The sequence below is a fragment of the Dermacentor variabilis genome, chromosome 7 (genome assembly GCF_050947875.1).
Source record: "Dermacentor variabilis isolate Ectoservices chromosome 7, ASM5094787v1, whole genome shotgun sequence".
In the NCBI taxonomy this organism is placed as follows: domain Eukaryota; kingdom Metazoa; phylum Arthropoda; class Arachnida; order Ixodida; family Ixodidae; genus Dermacentor; species Dermacentor variabilis.
This window is the reverse complement of record NC_134574.1, coordinates 62,737,135-62,753,087: the sequence shown is the minus strand read 5'-3', so window position 1 is coordinate 62,753,087 and position 15,953 is coordinate 62,737,135.

The following is a 15,953-nucleotide window of genomic DNA, read 5'->3' as shown; positions in this document are numbered from 1 at the left end:
AGCACGCTAGGCGCGACAGATGCATGCATTATGCGCCAGACAGGTCACCGAAGCTAGCGAGGCCAGGTTCGCATGTGTTGTTCGCCTGTTCGGCGATCCGTCTATTTTGGATGCAGCGTGTTCGTTGGGCTCCCGGCATGTTCTTGCGTTTCTTCTTTACTTCGACACGGCACCACTGCATTATTCGAGCACGGCAAGGCAAGAAATCCTGATTAACAGTCTGCGACGCATTCAAGGAGATTTTGGCTTTTATGACACCGAACCCAGACTGGGACGCACTTAGCGACAAACACCTCGGCCGTCTCGGCGCAGTCAATTTGATTTAATGAGTCGTACTGGGAGATGTTTGCGACGCTTTCAATGAGCCGCAAGATTACTATAACTTATTTCTGTAGATTTTAGGCACGCTCGCTGCGTCCGGCTTTGTCACGCAGTTAGCGAAAAGCACCTCGGCCGTGTGACACAGTGTCGCGTGTACTTAATCTTACCGGGAGAAGCTTTGGCACTTTCTTTGACCCGCAGCATTACTGTAACTAATGTCGTTACATTTTTCGGTATTTCTCATGCACAGTGGCCACGCCCGGCGTTGTGACGCAGTCAGCGAAAAGCAACTACGCTGTGTTTCGCAGTTAGTTTCGCGTGTACTGAATCTTACTGAAGAAAACAGACCAGCCATGGCGGGGGAATCTGTACAGAATCTTAGTGAGACAAGTTTGTGACACTTTCTATGGCCCCGCAACATATACAGTATTTCGGTGCTCACGCTTGTCTTAGACGCGACGAGCGATTACCAGGAGTATTCACCCGCAAGCATTTGGCTTGCGGCAAGAGAATGCGCAAAAGAAAACGCTGAGGAGCTCGAAAACCAAGAACTCGATAAGTCTGTCTTCTGAATGACGGAAAACAGGCTTTTCACGCACGCATTTCTCTTGAGTGCGAGTAGAAGGCATTCTGCGCGCGTCTAGTATGCTCTAGCTTGTGTTGTGGCCACCTCTGTGTGTGTAGCGTACTATCGCGTAGCTTGAGGCCAAATTGTTTTCGAAACGCCCTGTTTCCCGTGGATTTGTGCTCTTAAAGTGCAAGAAATGACGCACGGGAATGGGAGAACGCTTGCAAATCAGATGTTTTTTTCATAATTTATAGCATGGTTTAGAATGATTCAAGTATTTTTGACACCAGGTATGTAAGAGCAAATTGATTTTGTTTGTAATGTCCCCCATTCACCACTTCCGCACTTTTCCTCTCTACACACAGTACTTCTAAAAGGGCTAAATACCAAAGTAATGCATGCCTCTAATTTTTTTCAGCTGATGCCATCCGGTGAAGCTTCATTAATTTGTAGCGAGTAATTTGACTGTATATTGTGAAACAATGACGTGGCCCTACAGCGAGGTACACGGTGCCCCAGTGCACTGGATAACCTCTGCTTGGTCACGTGAGCAGAACTTCGCCTCGATGGGCGTGGCATTATGTTCGCTGCACTCTCCCAGTTTCAGTTTCTGTGTGCTCTGGTAACCGAAATTCGTCGGCCGCAGTTCCGCCTTTATTCGCCTTTCTCCAAACACAAAAGGTGATAAAGCTTGTACGGAGAGCTAACTTCATTGTCCCAATTACAAGGAACCCGCTTAAACAATACATTTGAAACTGAGAGAATTATCTTTTGGTAATTAGCCACTAATTACCGCGTATCAGTCGTCACCCCGTAGTCGCCGCCACTGACGGTGTGTATCCGAAGGAGCCGTTCATTTATTTCAAAACTGCTACTTTTAAACCTTACTGAAAACCTTCGTAGGAACTCCCTGTAGAACTGGTATGCTCCTTGCACCAAAAACGCCCGTGTATCATCGTTTGCTGTATTGAATATGATACACACAAAATATCTAGCTTAACTATGACGTAAGGTGCCGTGGCACATTAGAAAGCTGAAAATAACGAGATCTTTGCCTACGGTGTCCTGTCCACCTTGCGTAAATATTAAATAAATGCTGTTTTGGCATAGTATAGTCAGTAGGTACTGTGCAAAAATATATTTAAAAATAATGTACGGTTTATAGTAATATTATAAAAAATATTATTTAGCAAATCATATCGATATTGGTTCTTCACTGAGCACTTTAGAACATGACACACCCTTTTCGGTTTTTTTTTTGTTGTTGGGAGAAAGAAGCCATACTGACTAGTGTTTTCTGGAATGCAGTGATCACATCTTTTATTGAAATGCTGCAGCATGGAACCTATGATACCGTCTTATTGATGTTAAGTGACGAGTACATCTTATTAATGTGTTTAATAATGTTGTATCAAAAATTTTATTGGAACTGCTTCTTCGCTAAAGTTGGAGTTTCACTTCTTTAGTATACCTTGGCACTTCTGTGAGTAAACAGTCCTCGTTTTCCCTTGTTTTACGTGTTCGTTGTATTTAGTTACGCAGTCGGTTGTAGGGCCGGTAAGTATTGATGAAATCGTCACTCGTAGTTCGAACCACTGTCCGCCTGAAATTAAAAGAAAGCAGACAATGTAAATGCGTATGGCAAGTCCTATGTGGATGCACTGTTTTCTGCTTATTTCCATATGCAGTGAAATGAAGTCTATCCTTGATGTCGATCCTTTGGGAAATGGCTTACACAGAGTACCTTCGTTGCCTATCCTGCACAGAGCTAAAAAGGCAAGTAGGCGGACTAAACTTTTTTTTATTGGCTGTATAATTGCTGCCTCGTGGAGGGTAATAACAGCTGCTGAGCGTGAACACTCCTGCAAGAGCCCCTTTTAAAGTTACAGTTGCCTGTGTTATTATGGCAGAAAGGGACGCATCATTATACGCATCCCTGTAGAATAAGTCGCGGTTTTTTTGCAGGAAACCAAATTAGAAAAGTATTTCTTAGCTATATTGGCACCGTATGCCGAATTTATAGCGATGTCAGTGCTCTGTAGATTACATATGCATCGAAGTGAAGAAGTAAGCATATTTTTCCAGTTAATTCGGCGCGTAAATTCAGCAACATTATGCAAAGAACAAGCTTTTGCGAAGGGAAGTCACTAAAGTAGAACATATTTTCTAATTTTTATTTAAAAATGGCACGCAAGTAAAAACTTTGGAGCTGGTGTTTTAAGTGCTACAGAAGAAGCATGAAAGGCTGATCCCAATTGCCAGGACAGCCTACCAGTTGGCAGAATTTGAGGGTTCAGCGCGGAACAATATAGCGCAACCATTCTTTCGCATGATCTTCGTCTTGTTTTTGTTCTGTTTGTTGTTGCCTCATAACATCTGCATAAACCATCGCAATATCTTTGTCTTCTTTACTGTCGCGCAGCCTTCAGAGGTGGAGACGGAAACCCGGCGTTCGTGAGGGTGCGACCTCAAAGGTTGGGACGTATGCCTGAACGTACGACATGAACAATGTTGATAAGGTAGTGTTTACAAGCTTGCATATCAGACTTCTAGGCGTTGCAAAAAATTATCAAAATTACAAATAGGATAACTTCAATCAGATATGCACTTGAAAACGGTGCACAATTAGTGCCCCAGGAAAGCAACTGAGTAAATACAAAATAGTGGACTACTTATCTAATTCAACTAGATGGAGGCAATGCCTGCCATATTTCACTATTTTATTGAAACACTAGACGATAATGATGGTAATACGTGTTCCAGACGCGGCAGTCATCGTCTTCTCGTATTGTGACATGTTGCCGCACGTGCCAAGGCGAGGCGCTGAATTAAAACTTGTGGATGCAGCAATAATGAAACACACGCCGTTATAGGGATACAGTAGGTACGAGCTGTTCCGGGGTACGTGGAAGCGTGTAATGGTTATAGGAGTTACATTTGGAAATGCGGTTGTTTGCTTGAAATCAGGGGTGAAATCAAGACTCGATGGCAACCAAAGGTAAGTGGAACGCCTCGCATTGGACGCTCTCGGTGACACTGAAACTGTGCAGCGTGATATAGGCTGGACCAGTTTTCAAGTGAGAGAAGCTTACAGTAAAATGAATTTTGAACACCGACTAAGAAATATGGTGGAAAATAAATCGGCTGGGATAGTGTTCAGGGGCGCTATAACGTAAAACTATTCCAAACTTTTCTATTCCAATTCTGCTATCAGCCATCCACGATTGGTCAAAAACTTTTTTCGACCACCCCCACTTCACCTGTCTGTCATGCGGACGTCACGAAAACCGCGATACCTCCCCATCTGATGTTATGTGTACAGACTGATTATGCATGATTTGACAGACAAAAGAAAAACAGATGTTTCTGATTCGACCCCTTTTCGCCATTAGCCCTCGACTATTGGTAAAAAGTTTTCGGGCTGCACCCACTTCACCTGCCTGTCACGCGACGTCACAAAACCGCAATAACTCACCGCGTCAAAGTGACGTGTACGCGATAAAGATGCATTAATATGCCGAACAAAACTGAATTTGCTTCGGAATAGCCGCATGCTGCCCCGTTCCGAAAGGAATAGAAGATGGCTGCCGCCGATCACTCAGACGCTGGCTACTCGCACCTGCCGGAGAGCATGGGTGTATTTACGTATAATAACGCTTCTTGCGTGGCCGTGGAACGTTTTCGAGCACTTTCGGCACGTTTACCCCCTCATTCTGCCAACTCTTCTTTGCTGAGGGTCCGTTTTAGCGTCATTCTTGAGCTTCCGTTGCATGCCGCCGCGATTTTCGACCAGCCACCGCAAGCTAAGTAAGGGAAAGCCGACCAATCGTAGCCGCCGGCACCACCCTCTTCATCCGGTTATCGACTTTCAGTGCAGTGGCTCGGCCCCATCGAATCCCTCTCCACTTGAGCCTTCTGCTCGCCTCTTGTCAGCCAATCAGATACGACAAGCCGCTCAGTGTAGGCAACGTTATTCGTTTTTCAAGCAAAGAAAAGTGACCTCCTATGAACGAGGAGAGCGTTTGATTGGTCTGTTTAGACAACCCTGCGGGTGACCGCCCGGTGCTTGCGTTGGTGCTTACGCAAATTTGACGTCAGGAGATTGGAATAGAAACATATTGGAATAGTTTTACGTTATAGGGCCCCAGGTATCTGTACAGGAATATCATTGATTCAGAATGGTGGAAAATAACTAGAAAGCGCACCAGCAAGTTCGCGACCTGAAGGCGAGTGACACAGTAACAAAAATCGCCAAGCGGAAGGTCATAGAGGCTGATTTAATCTCATTGGTGGCGGCAATGGAAATAAAGCCTGCTATGAGTAACTACATAAGAAAAAAACGAAATCAGAAATAAAACAATTTATAATAAGTTCAAGGGAATCTAATTACTTTTCGAAGCGAAATCAGAATACCTTAGAACACGCACGTATAACGCGAAATATAGGAAGGAAAAAGTATGCTTTTGCTGCCCTAAAGTTAAGGAAACGATGGAGCATGTTGTAGTAGAATGTGAAGATATCTTCCCAGTGGTCGATTTAGGAATCACTAGATTCCTTGAAGCCCTTGCGTTCAGAGAGATCAGGAGGAAAGTAAACAGGTGAGGAATGGCGATTAGTGAAAGGCAGTTCGAAGATTGGTGGAAGAAAAGCAGGAAATGACAAAGAACGGAGGCGTACAAAAACAAAGTTCACTATATATAAGGGTTCAGAAACATTGCTTATGGAAATTCATTGCTATGTTTTTGCCCTTTTTTAACGTAGGCAGAACATTAGGCAATAGAATAACAAGAGCTTAGCGGCGCAACCCACCGGCCCATTCCAAAGGGGAGGCTCATAACATCCATCCATCCATCCATGATTGGTCCAAAATTGCAAGGCGTTGTCAGTTGGATGTTGCCGAGGGAAATTTTCGGTGCTTCAGGAAGTAAATTGGGTTGCGTTCATTATTGGAAGTAAATTGGGTTGCGTGGTTGCTATGAGCACGCGGTGTTTTTCTGTGGAGTTTTTCCTCGTGAAGGTCGATGGTCATCTTATTTTTTCACTTGAAGGAGGCAGATCTGTCTCGAAAACTTGTTGTAAGTCTAATACGAGAACGCCTGTAAACGATTGGCGGCTGCCTTGTTTCTAGACGGTGAAGGGCCTACCCACCAAACCATTCTTGCAGGGTTAAAGGTTAGGCAATGATTTATTTCTGCCATTATATAGCCACCTATACGTGAGATCATTCTAAGTTCTCAACAGAGATGATCCGTCACCTCGTTTTTATAGTAGCCACAGAGTACTTTACGGCGGAGTAAAAATCACAGCACTTTTTCATTTGCAACTAACTGGACTAGTCGAGAACCTAGCAAGCACCGTTCGACAGTCAACCCGTGCTGACGCTGCCGACATTTGTATATGCACTCCAAGCATGACACTGCTTTAGTGTCCCGCCCGGCTTCACAATACAACATCAGAACGGCAAGTTGGGCCAGTTGGTTGGGTTTCATGGTATGGGTTGTAACAGAGCACACAAGACGGGGACAACAGAAGGAATAAAACGACGACACAGTGCTGGTGACGTCGTTTTATTCTTTCTGTTGTCCCTGTCTTGTGTGCGCTGTTAGAATCCATACCATGAATTCACAATACAACTTCATCGACCTCACACTACCTTTGTAAACGAGGATCGCTGTTGTCCCGGAGAAGTGCGCAGCAGTGGCATTTACTGGCGACACATTTTGCGCATTGGCTTATCAATCAACGGAGAAGTAATAGCCTCCAACAGAAGAGATGACCTGTTCTTGGGGCTTGTGATTGATCGAGACCTGTCCTGGGGTCACCACATGAACCATATGAAACAGCGGCTGATTGCTCTTTGTCACGTGTTCAAGTTCCTCACAGGAAAGCATTCGGGGCTGTCTACACGTGCCATAATACAGCTGTACAAGATATCCTTTGTAGAATAACTCTAGTAGAGCCTACCTGTTACATTTCATATCTGCAAAACTAAGTTTGGCACTACTCAGACCATTCAGGCCAGGCCATTATTGCATGCCTTGGTATACAACGCAGAGCGTCAACGGATGAAAGTATTCTCTTTGATCTGGACTAATCACTAATGACCCATATCCCCTTCTAGACAACGCATGCACACTTCGGGCACCTTCCCCGGAAACATTCCGACCGTCTCGCCACCATAGAAAGGCACCAAACGTCATAAAGTACAGCTCTCAGTAGATATCGTGGCTCGTTTATATTATAGTGTGCCCATGCGCCCACACCAGTGTCACATCTATGGTTCTTGTTCTGTCTGAAGTGTACCTGAGGATTCCCAGCATTCAGAAAAAGTTACACCTAGCGCCATCTGCTCTCAAACAAGTAAGCTTCCTCCTCTTGTACGAGAATTACGGTAGCCACGTACATATCTGCAATGATGGATAGATTGAATCGACCAGTTCTGGCGATGCTCTCTTTACAGCGAGAAGAGAAGCAACACTGAGATTCAAGACTGAACGTTTCACGAAGTCTATGGCTGCAGAACTCGCGGGTCCGCGCAGTGCATTTCAATTTAATGACACAGAATCATTGGGTTTGGACCGTGTTTTCTTAATCGGGAAAGGCTTCACACAGTATGCAGTCAGTCTTCCCACGTGAATCTCACGAACAGCTAATGTATGAAATGGTGAACCTTTACCACAACCTCAAATAAAAAGGCGCGCAAATTATTTCACAGTGGCTGCCCGGGCTTTGCGGGATAAGCGCATATGATTACGCTGCCAAATCTGCCCGATATTGGCATGAAGAGCACAGCGCTCAAATTCCTCTTTCTCTGACAAGAGCGTCTGTCGCATGGCACGCCAGCTCTTTTTACCTGCTGGCACATACTCAGTGCTGTAATTCAGCGTATCAGAGTTTTTACAGCGAAAGCATTATAGGGCACATGAGACGAAAAACGTGCCGTAGTTGTAGGCGTTGGTGTTATTACCGTTAGTCCAAAAGGTCACCAAACCCCCGACGTTGGGTGGGAGTCAAACCCACGACATTTGTTGTTCATTAAGGCTCAGGTATTGAGGATGTAAATAATTAAGGTACTCAAACCCACGACCATTGCTGGTAGTCAATACCACGGCGTTTGGTGTCATTCCAGGCCAAGTTATTTAGCTCACAATGAATTGAGGTAGAGTTAATTAAGGCAGTCGAACGCATGAAGTTTGTTGGGAGTCGAATGCTTGACATATCAGAGAAGTTTAACCCAGGACTTTGCGTTATTGCATAACGTAAAGGCATTGCACGGTGGTCGCACATCTTTCGCATTCATACACGTAGGATTAACTAAGTGCCCCTTTAATTTATTCGAGATGCGGCACCTACGCCGTACCACATCTGCAATGACCTATGCCGGCGTGACAGAGGCTCATAGTAGAGTGGCACGTATGTACAAATTACCTCGTACTCAGTGACCCAGGTTCGTCGGATGATTGGTTTTAATACCTCGTCGCTCAACACTGCAGGGCGGCGCGATACCCATTCGATCGCGGACTACCCAGTGAACCAAGAAGGTTGCAAAACGGTTAGATTAAAAAGCATATGCGTACGCAGTCCACCGAAAGTGCTTCAAGTAACCAAATAATGATAACCCAATAGTACAAGGCGCACCATATTTCACGATCTTAACACTTCGCTCCCACTCACACCTCCTTCCGTGAGGCATTGCTTCTAACCCGGCTTTGGTAGGGTGTGGCTTACAAGAAGACTTACACTACATCGATTCGAATAACCTGGTACATCGTGCGACGTTTGTGGCAGCAAGGCGAACACCGAAATTTTATTGTGCCGCTGTCATTGACTTGAGTCGCAAAGACAGTGTACATTCAGTAGCGACGACTGGACGATTGGCCTTTGTCCACGCAGGCACTACTCGGAGAGCGCCCCATCGCTCATTGACCCTAAATTGTGTGAAAACACATTTTATGTTTTGAGGGCGACTGCCAAGTTTGAACAAATTTTGCTCCGCACGCGTGCGCGTATCCCCCACGTTTACGTTGCACCACCGCCCTCTCTATAGCTCACCTTTCTATTCCCTCTTTACCATTCCCAAGTGGAAAGCAGCGAACGAGGCGCATTCCTGGTTAATGTCCCTGCCTGCTTTCTTTCTTTCTTTCTTTCTTTCTTTCTTTCTTTCTTTCTTTCTTTCTTTCTTTCTTTCTTTCCTGTTCCTCTGCTGCTTGAGCTTTGTGGAAACTCGATGCCTTTATTTTCGCTTCCCCGTAGAATGTAAAACAAACATCAAGCGTTGGGCGGAGCCTTTTGATCTCAACGGTGTATTGGGGCCTTATAACTTTCAGCATAACTTCTGGTGCATATTTAATAACATTGTAAAAACACAATATGCAGATCGTGTTGATTTTGCTGTTTTAATGCGTCTTCTAGAACACTTGCCAAGTCATTTAGCTTCAAAAAGAGTTGTTTTTTGCCTAATATTTACTGATGTACACGTTCTGACGACAGCACTGAAAACTGGCTTAAAACTGGAGACGAGAGATACAACACGAACGCAGGTGTCCGTATAATTGATATGGCAGTAAGAATCGTCCATTGTTTTTTTCTTGGCATCAACGTCTGAAGGGGTCGTGGCTATCGAGTCAGAGCATTCTCTATTCCGTCCGTCGGCCAACATATGGCATAGAGTCTTTGGATAAAACAAATACTGATTTCTAGTGTGACGGTCTGAATACGCGCATCTGTCGGGCTAGGCTGCTGCATAGTACCACTGCGGGCATTTTGCGATAGCTGCTGTGAAAGGTAAGCGCTCAAAGTTAGGCTTCCTGTTGCAACTTGTCTCGTCAATAACGTAACTGCTTATAAGTAACAGTCTACTGAAGAAAGTTACGGCGTTACACTGGGCATTAGTGTGGAAAGAACAGAATTCATTTATTCAAGACGGCGTAAATATAGTTGATAACAAGCAATTATGCACCTATAACTTATTACGTAGGAGAAGGCTGATACACCAGCTTGGCAATCTCGCAATTCACCTCTGACCGGATGCCAAGCTCGCTAGAGACCACATTAGTGAGCCTGGAGCTCCTTAAAGAGTTGAATACTTCTATTCGGAGTCCATTTCGGTACGAAAGAGCCAAAAGGATGATAAGTGCATGTGTGCCGGTGGCTGTACGAAGACTTTCGAGACACCTGTGACTGCACGAACTGCTCACACGCAATATGACGTTTTGCAGCAGCCCGGGTGTTTCGTCGTGACCATTCTTTGTGCACGACTACGTCGTAGCAACAAGCAGTGTATTCTTCGGAATATTTCGCTTACCGCTACATAATGAACAAAGAGGTGAGAATCTGATCATACACTCATGATGGGACGAATTGTAAATGAATGTATCATGTGGCAAGGCAGCGGCTGAATCACAGTGTACGGTATGCACGTACAGCGAAAGTGTGAGTCGTTATGCTGTTCAGTCGATCGTAGAGCACGTTTTCCCATTTGTCTGCAGGTGTTAAGGTGTAGTTTTCATATGCTGAGTAGAACATAAGCACATAATGACGTCATTGACATTAAACAAGGACTCACTTCTGTCCTTAAACAGTTGCTGAGGAGCCATGTGTTTTATGGTGATATCAGCAAGGGAAAAGCCGGCGACACATGTTAAACAGCGAGTTTGGAAGGCTTTTGTAATACTACACTACGTGTTGTAGTCAGCAGTGACGGCGATCCATTTGTTGCCAGAAGGTAATTTACTAAATCGTCCTTGAATATTCATGCTGACGTGAAAGAATGATTCCATCGCAACGTCAATATACTGAGAAAGCAGCCGGCAGGAAGCGTTGTTGATCGCTTGCGTCTTTGATAGAGGTCGCTGCCACAGTGAATGAAATTCAACACGACAGGACACTCTTCGAAAACAGGCAACAGGAAATACGTCACGGCTAGCGTTTATCCCACCCGTTAGTTGACATGAGCACCGCAAAAGAAGAGTCTGGAATGAACTTACAGACGATTAATATTTTTGTGTTCTTTCTCGCTGAGACTAAAACGTTTTGCGTATAAGATAATTTACACTTTGTGTCTTATATTTCTTGCGTTATCTAGGAGCAAGCTGACAGCACGCTAGGCGCGACAGATGCATGCATTATGCGCCAGACAGGTCACCGAAGCTAGCGAGGCCAGGTTCGCATGTGTTGTTCGCCTGTTCGGCGATCCGTCTATTTTGGATGCAGCGTGTTCGTTGGGCTCCCGGCATGTTCTTGCGTTTCTTCTTTACTTCGACACGGCACCACTGCATTATTCGAGCACGGCAAGGCAAGAAATCCTGATTAACAGTCTGCGACGCATTCAAGGAGATTTTGGCTTTTATGACACCGAACCCAGACAGGGACGCACTTAGCGACAAACACCTCGGCCATCTCGGTGCAGTCAATTTGATTTAATGAGTCGTACTGGGAGATGTTTGCGACGCTTTCAATGAGCCGCAAGATTACTATAACTTATTTCTGTAGATTTTAGGCACGCTCGCTGCGTCTGGCTTTGTCACGCAGTTAGCGAAAAGCACCTCGGCCGTGTGACACAGTGTCGCGTGTACTTAATCTTACCGGGAGAAGCTTTGGCACTTTCTTTGACCCGCAGCATTACTGTAACTAATGTCGTTACTTTTTTCGGTATTTCTCATGCACAGTGGCCACGCCCGGCGTTGTGATGCAGTCAGCGAAAAGCAACTACGCTGTGTTTCGCAGTTAGTTTCGCGTGTACTGAATCTTACTGAAGAAAACAGACCAGCCTTGGCGGGGGAATCTGTACAGAATCTTAGTGAGACAAGTTTGTGACGCATTTTTCTATGGCCCCGCAACATATACAGTATTTCGGTGCTCACGCTTGTCTTAGACGCGACGAGCGATTACCAGGAGTATTCACCCTGAAGCATTTGGCTTGCGGCAAGAGAATGCGCAAAAGAAAACGCTGAGGAGCTCGAAAACCAAGAACTCGATAAGTCTGTCTTCTGAATGATTAAAAAAAGGCCTTTAACCCACGAATTTCTCTTGAGTGCGAGTAGAAGGCATTCTGCGCGCGTCTAGTATGCTCTAGGTGACAGCCTGTGTTGTGGCCACCTCTGTGTGTGTAGCGTACTATCGCGTGGCTTGAGGCCAAATTGTTTTCGAAACGCGCAGTTGCCCGTGGATTTGTGCTCTTAAAGTGCAAGAAATGACGCACGGGAATGGGAGAACGCTTGCAAATCAGATGTTTCTTTCATAATTTATAGCACGGTTTAGAATGATTCAGGTATTTTTGACACCAGGTATGTAAGAGCAAATTGCTTTTGTTTGTAATGTCCCCCATTCACCACTTCCGCACTTTTCCTGTCTACACACAGTACTTCTAAAAGGGCTAAATACCAAAGTAATGCATGCCTGTAATTTTTTTCAGCTGATGGCATCCGGTGAAGCTTCATTAATTTGTAGCGAGTAATTTGACTGTATATTGTGAAACAATGACGTGGCCCTACAGCGAGGTACACGGTGCCCCAGTGCACTGGATAACCTCTGCTTGGTCACGTGAGCAGAACTTCGCCTCGATGGGCGTGGCATTACGTTCGCTGCACTCTCGCAGTTTCAGTTTCTGTGTGCTCTGGTAACCGAAATTCGTCGGCCGCAGTTCCGCCTTTATTCGCCTTTCTCCAAACACAAAAGGTGATAAGGCTTGTACGGAGAGCTAACTTCATTGTCCCAATTACAAGGAACCCGCTTAAACAATACATTTGAAACTGAGAGAATTATCTTTTGGTAATTAGCCACTAATTACCACGTATCAGTCGTCACCCCGTAGTCGCCGCCACTGACGGTGTGTATCCGAAGGAGCCGTTCATTTATTTCAAAATTGCTAGTTTAAAAATTACTGAAAACCTTCGTATTAATTCCCCGTAGAACTGGTATGCTCCTTGCGCCAAAAATACCCGTGTATCATCGTTTGCTGTATTGAATATGATACACACAAAATATCTAGCTTTACTATGACGTACGGTGCCGTGGCACATTAGAAAGCTTAAAATAACGAGCTCTTTGCCTACGATGTCCTGTCCACCTTGCGTAAATATTAAATAAATGCTGTTTTGGCATACTATAGTCAATAGGTACTGTGCAAAAATATATTTAGGAATAATGTACGGTTTATAGTATTATTATACAAAAATAATATTTAGCAAATCATATCGATATTGGTTCTTCACTGAGCACTTTAGAACATGAAACACCCTTTTCGGTTTTTTTTTGTTGTTGGGAGAAAGAAGCCATACTCACTAGTGTATTCTGGAATGCAGTGATCAAATCTTTTATTGAAATGCTGCAGCATGGAACCTATGATACCGTCTTATTGATGTTAAGTGACGAGTACATCTTATTAATGTGTTTAATAATATTGTATCAAAAATTTTATTGGAACTGCTTCTTCGCTAAAGTTGGGGTTTCACTTGTTTAGTATACCTTGGCACTTCTGTGAGTAAACAGTCCTCGTTTTCCCTTGTTTTACGTGTTCGTTGTATTTAGTTACGCAGTCGGTTGTAGGGCCGGTAAGTATGGATGAATTCGTCACTCGTAGTTCGAACCACTGTCCGCCTGAAATTAAAAGAAAGCAGACAATGTAAATGTGTATGGCAAGTCCTATGTGGATGCACTGTTTTCTGTTTATTTCCTGATGCAGTGAAATGAAGTCTATCCTTGATGTTGATCCTTTGGGAAATGGCTTACACAGAGTACCTTCGTTGCCTATCCTGCAGAGAGCTAAAAAGGCAAGTAGGCGGACTAAACTTTTTTTTATTCGCAGTATAATTGCTGCCTCGTGGAAGGTAATAACAGCTGCTGAGCGTGAACACTCCTGCAAGATCCCCTTTTAAAGTTACAGTTGCCTGTGTTATTATGGCACAAAGGGACGCATCATTATACGCATCCCTCTAGAAGTGGCGGTTTTTTCGCACGTAACCAAATTAGAAAACTATTTCTTAGCTATATTGGCACCGTATGCCGAATTTATAGCTATGCCAGTGCTCCGTAGATTACATACGCATCGAAGTGAAGAAGTAAGCATAATGTTCCATTTATTCGGCGCGTAAATTCAGCAACATTAGACAAACAACAAGCTTTCGCGAAGGGAAGTCACTAAAATAGAACATATTTTCTCATTTTTAGTTAAAACTGGCACGCAAGTAAAAACTTTGGAGCAGGTGTTTTAAGTGCTACAGAAGAAGCATGAAAGGCTGATCCCAATTGCCAGGACAGCCTACCAGTTGGCGGAATTTGAGGGTTAAGCGCGGAACAATACAGCGCAAACATTCTTTCGCATGATTTTCGTCTTGTTTTTGTACTGTTTCTTGTTGCCTCATAACATCTGCATAAACCATCGCAATATCTTTGTCTTCTTTACTGTCGCGCAACTTTCAGAGGTGGAGACGGAAACCCGGCGTTCGTGAGGATGCGACCTCAAAGGTTGGGACGTATGCCTGAACGTACGACATGAACAATGTTGATAAGGTAGTGTTTAGAAGCTTGGATATCACACTTCTAGGCGTTGCAAAGAATTATCAACTTTATAAATAGGATAACTTCAATCAGATATGCATTTGAAAACGGTGCACAATTAGTGCCCCAGGAAAGCAACTGAGTAAATACAAAATAATAGTGGACTACTTTTCTAAGGCAACTAGATGCAGGCAATGTCTTCCATATTTCAGTATTTTATTGAAACACTAGACGACAATGAGGGTAATGCGTGTTCCAGACGCGGCAGTCATCGTCTTCTCGTATTGTGACATGTTGCCGCACGTGCCAAGGCGAGGCGCTGAATTAAAATTGTGAATGCAGTCATAATGAAACACGCCGTTATAGGGATACAGTAGGTACAAGCTGTTCCGGGGTACGTGGAGGCGTGTAATGGTTACAGGAGTTACATTTGGAAATGCGGTTGTTTGCTTGAAATCAGGGGTGAAATCAAGACTCGATGGCAACCAAAGGTAAGTGTAGAACGCCTCGCATTGGACGCTCTCGGGGACACTGAAACTGTGCAGAGTGATATGGGCTGGACCAGTTTTCAAGTGAGAGAAGCTCACAGTAAAATGAATTATGAACACCGACTAAGGAATATGGTGGAAAGTAAATCGGCTGGGATAGTGTTCAGGTATCTGTACAGGAATATCAATGATTCAGAATGGTGGAAAAGAACTAGAAAGCGTACCAGCAACTATGCCACCTGAAGGCGAGCAACACAGTAACAAAGATCGCCAAGCGGAAGGTCATAGATGCTGATTTAATCTCATTGTTGGCGGCAATGGAAAAAAAGCCTTATATGAGTAACTACAAAAGAAAAAAAAACGAATTCAGAAATAAAACAATTTATAATAGGTTCAAGGGAATCTCATTACTTTTTGAAGCGAGATCAGAATGCCTTAGAACACGCACGTATAAAGCGAAATATAGTAAGGAGGAAGTATGGTATTGCTGCCCTAAAGTTAAGGAAACGATGGACCATGTTGTAGTAGAATGTGAAGATATCTTCCCAGTGGTCGATTTAGGAATCACTGGACTCCTTGAAGGCCTTGCGTTCAGCGAGATCAGGAGGAAAGTAAACAGGTGCGGAATGGCGATTAGTGAAAGGCGGTTCTATGATTGGTGAAAGAAAAGTAGGAAATGACAAAAAACGGAAGCGTACAAGAACAAAGTTCACTATAAGGGTTCAGAAACATTGGTTATGGAAATTCATTGTTATGTTTTTTGCCCTTTTTTAACGTAGGTAGAACATTAGGCAATAGAATAACAAGAGCTTGGCGGCGCAACCCACCGGCCGATTCCAAAGAGGAGGCTCATAACGTCCATCCATCCATCCATGATTGGATCGAAATTGCAAGGTGTTGTCAGTTGGATGTTGCGGAGTGAAATTTTCGGTACTTCAGGAAGTAAATTGGGTTGCGTTCATTAATGGAAGTAAACTGGGTTGCATGATACCTATGAGCAGGCGGCATTTTTTTTTTTAGTTTTTCTCGTGATGGTCGATGTTCATCTGTTTTTTCACTTGAAGGAGTCAGATCTGTCT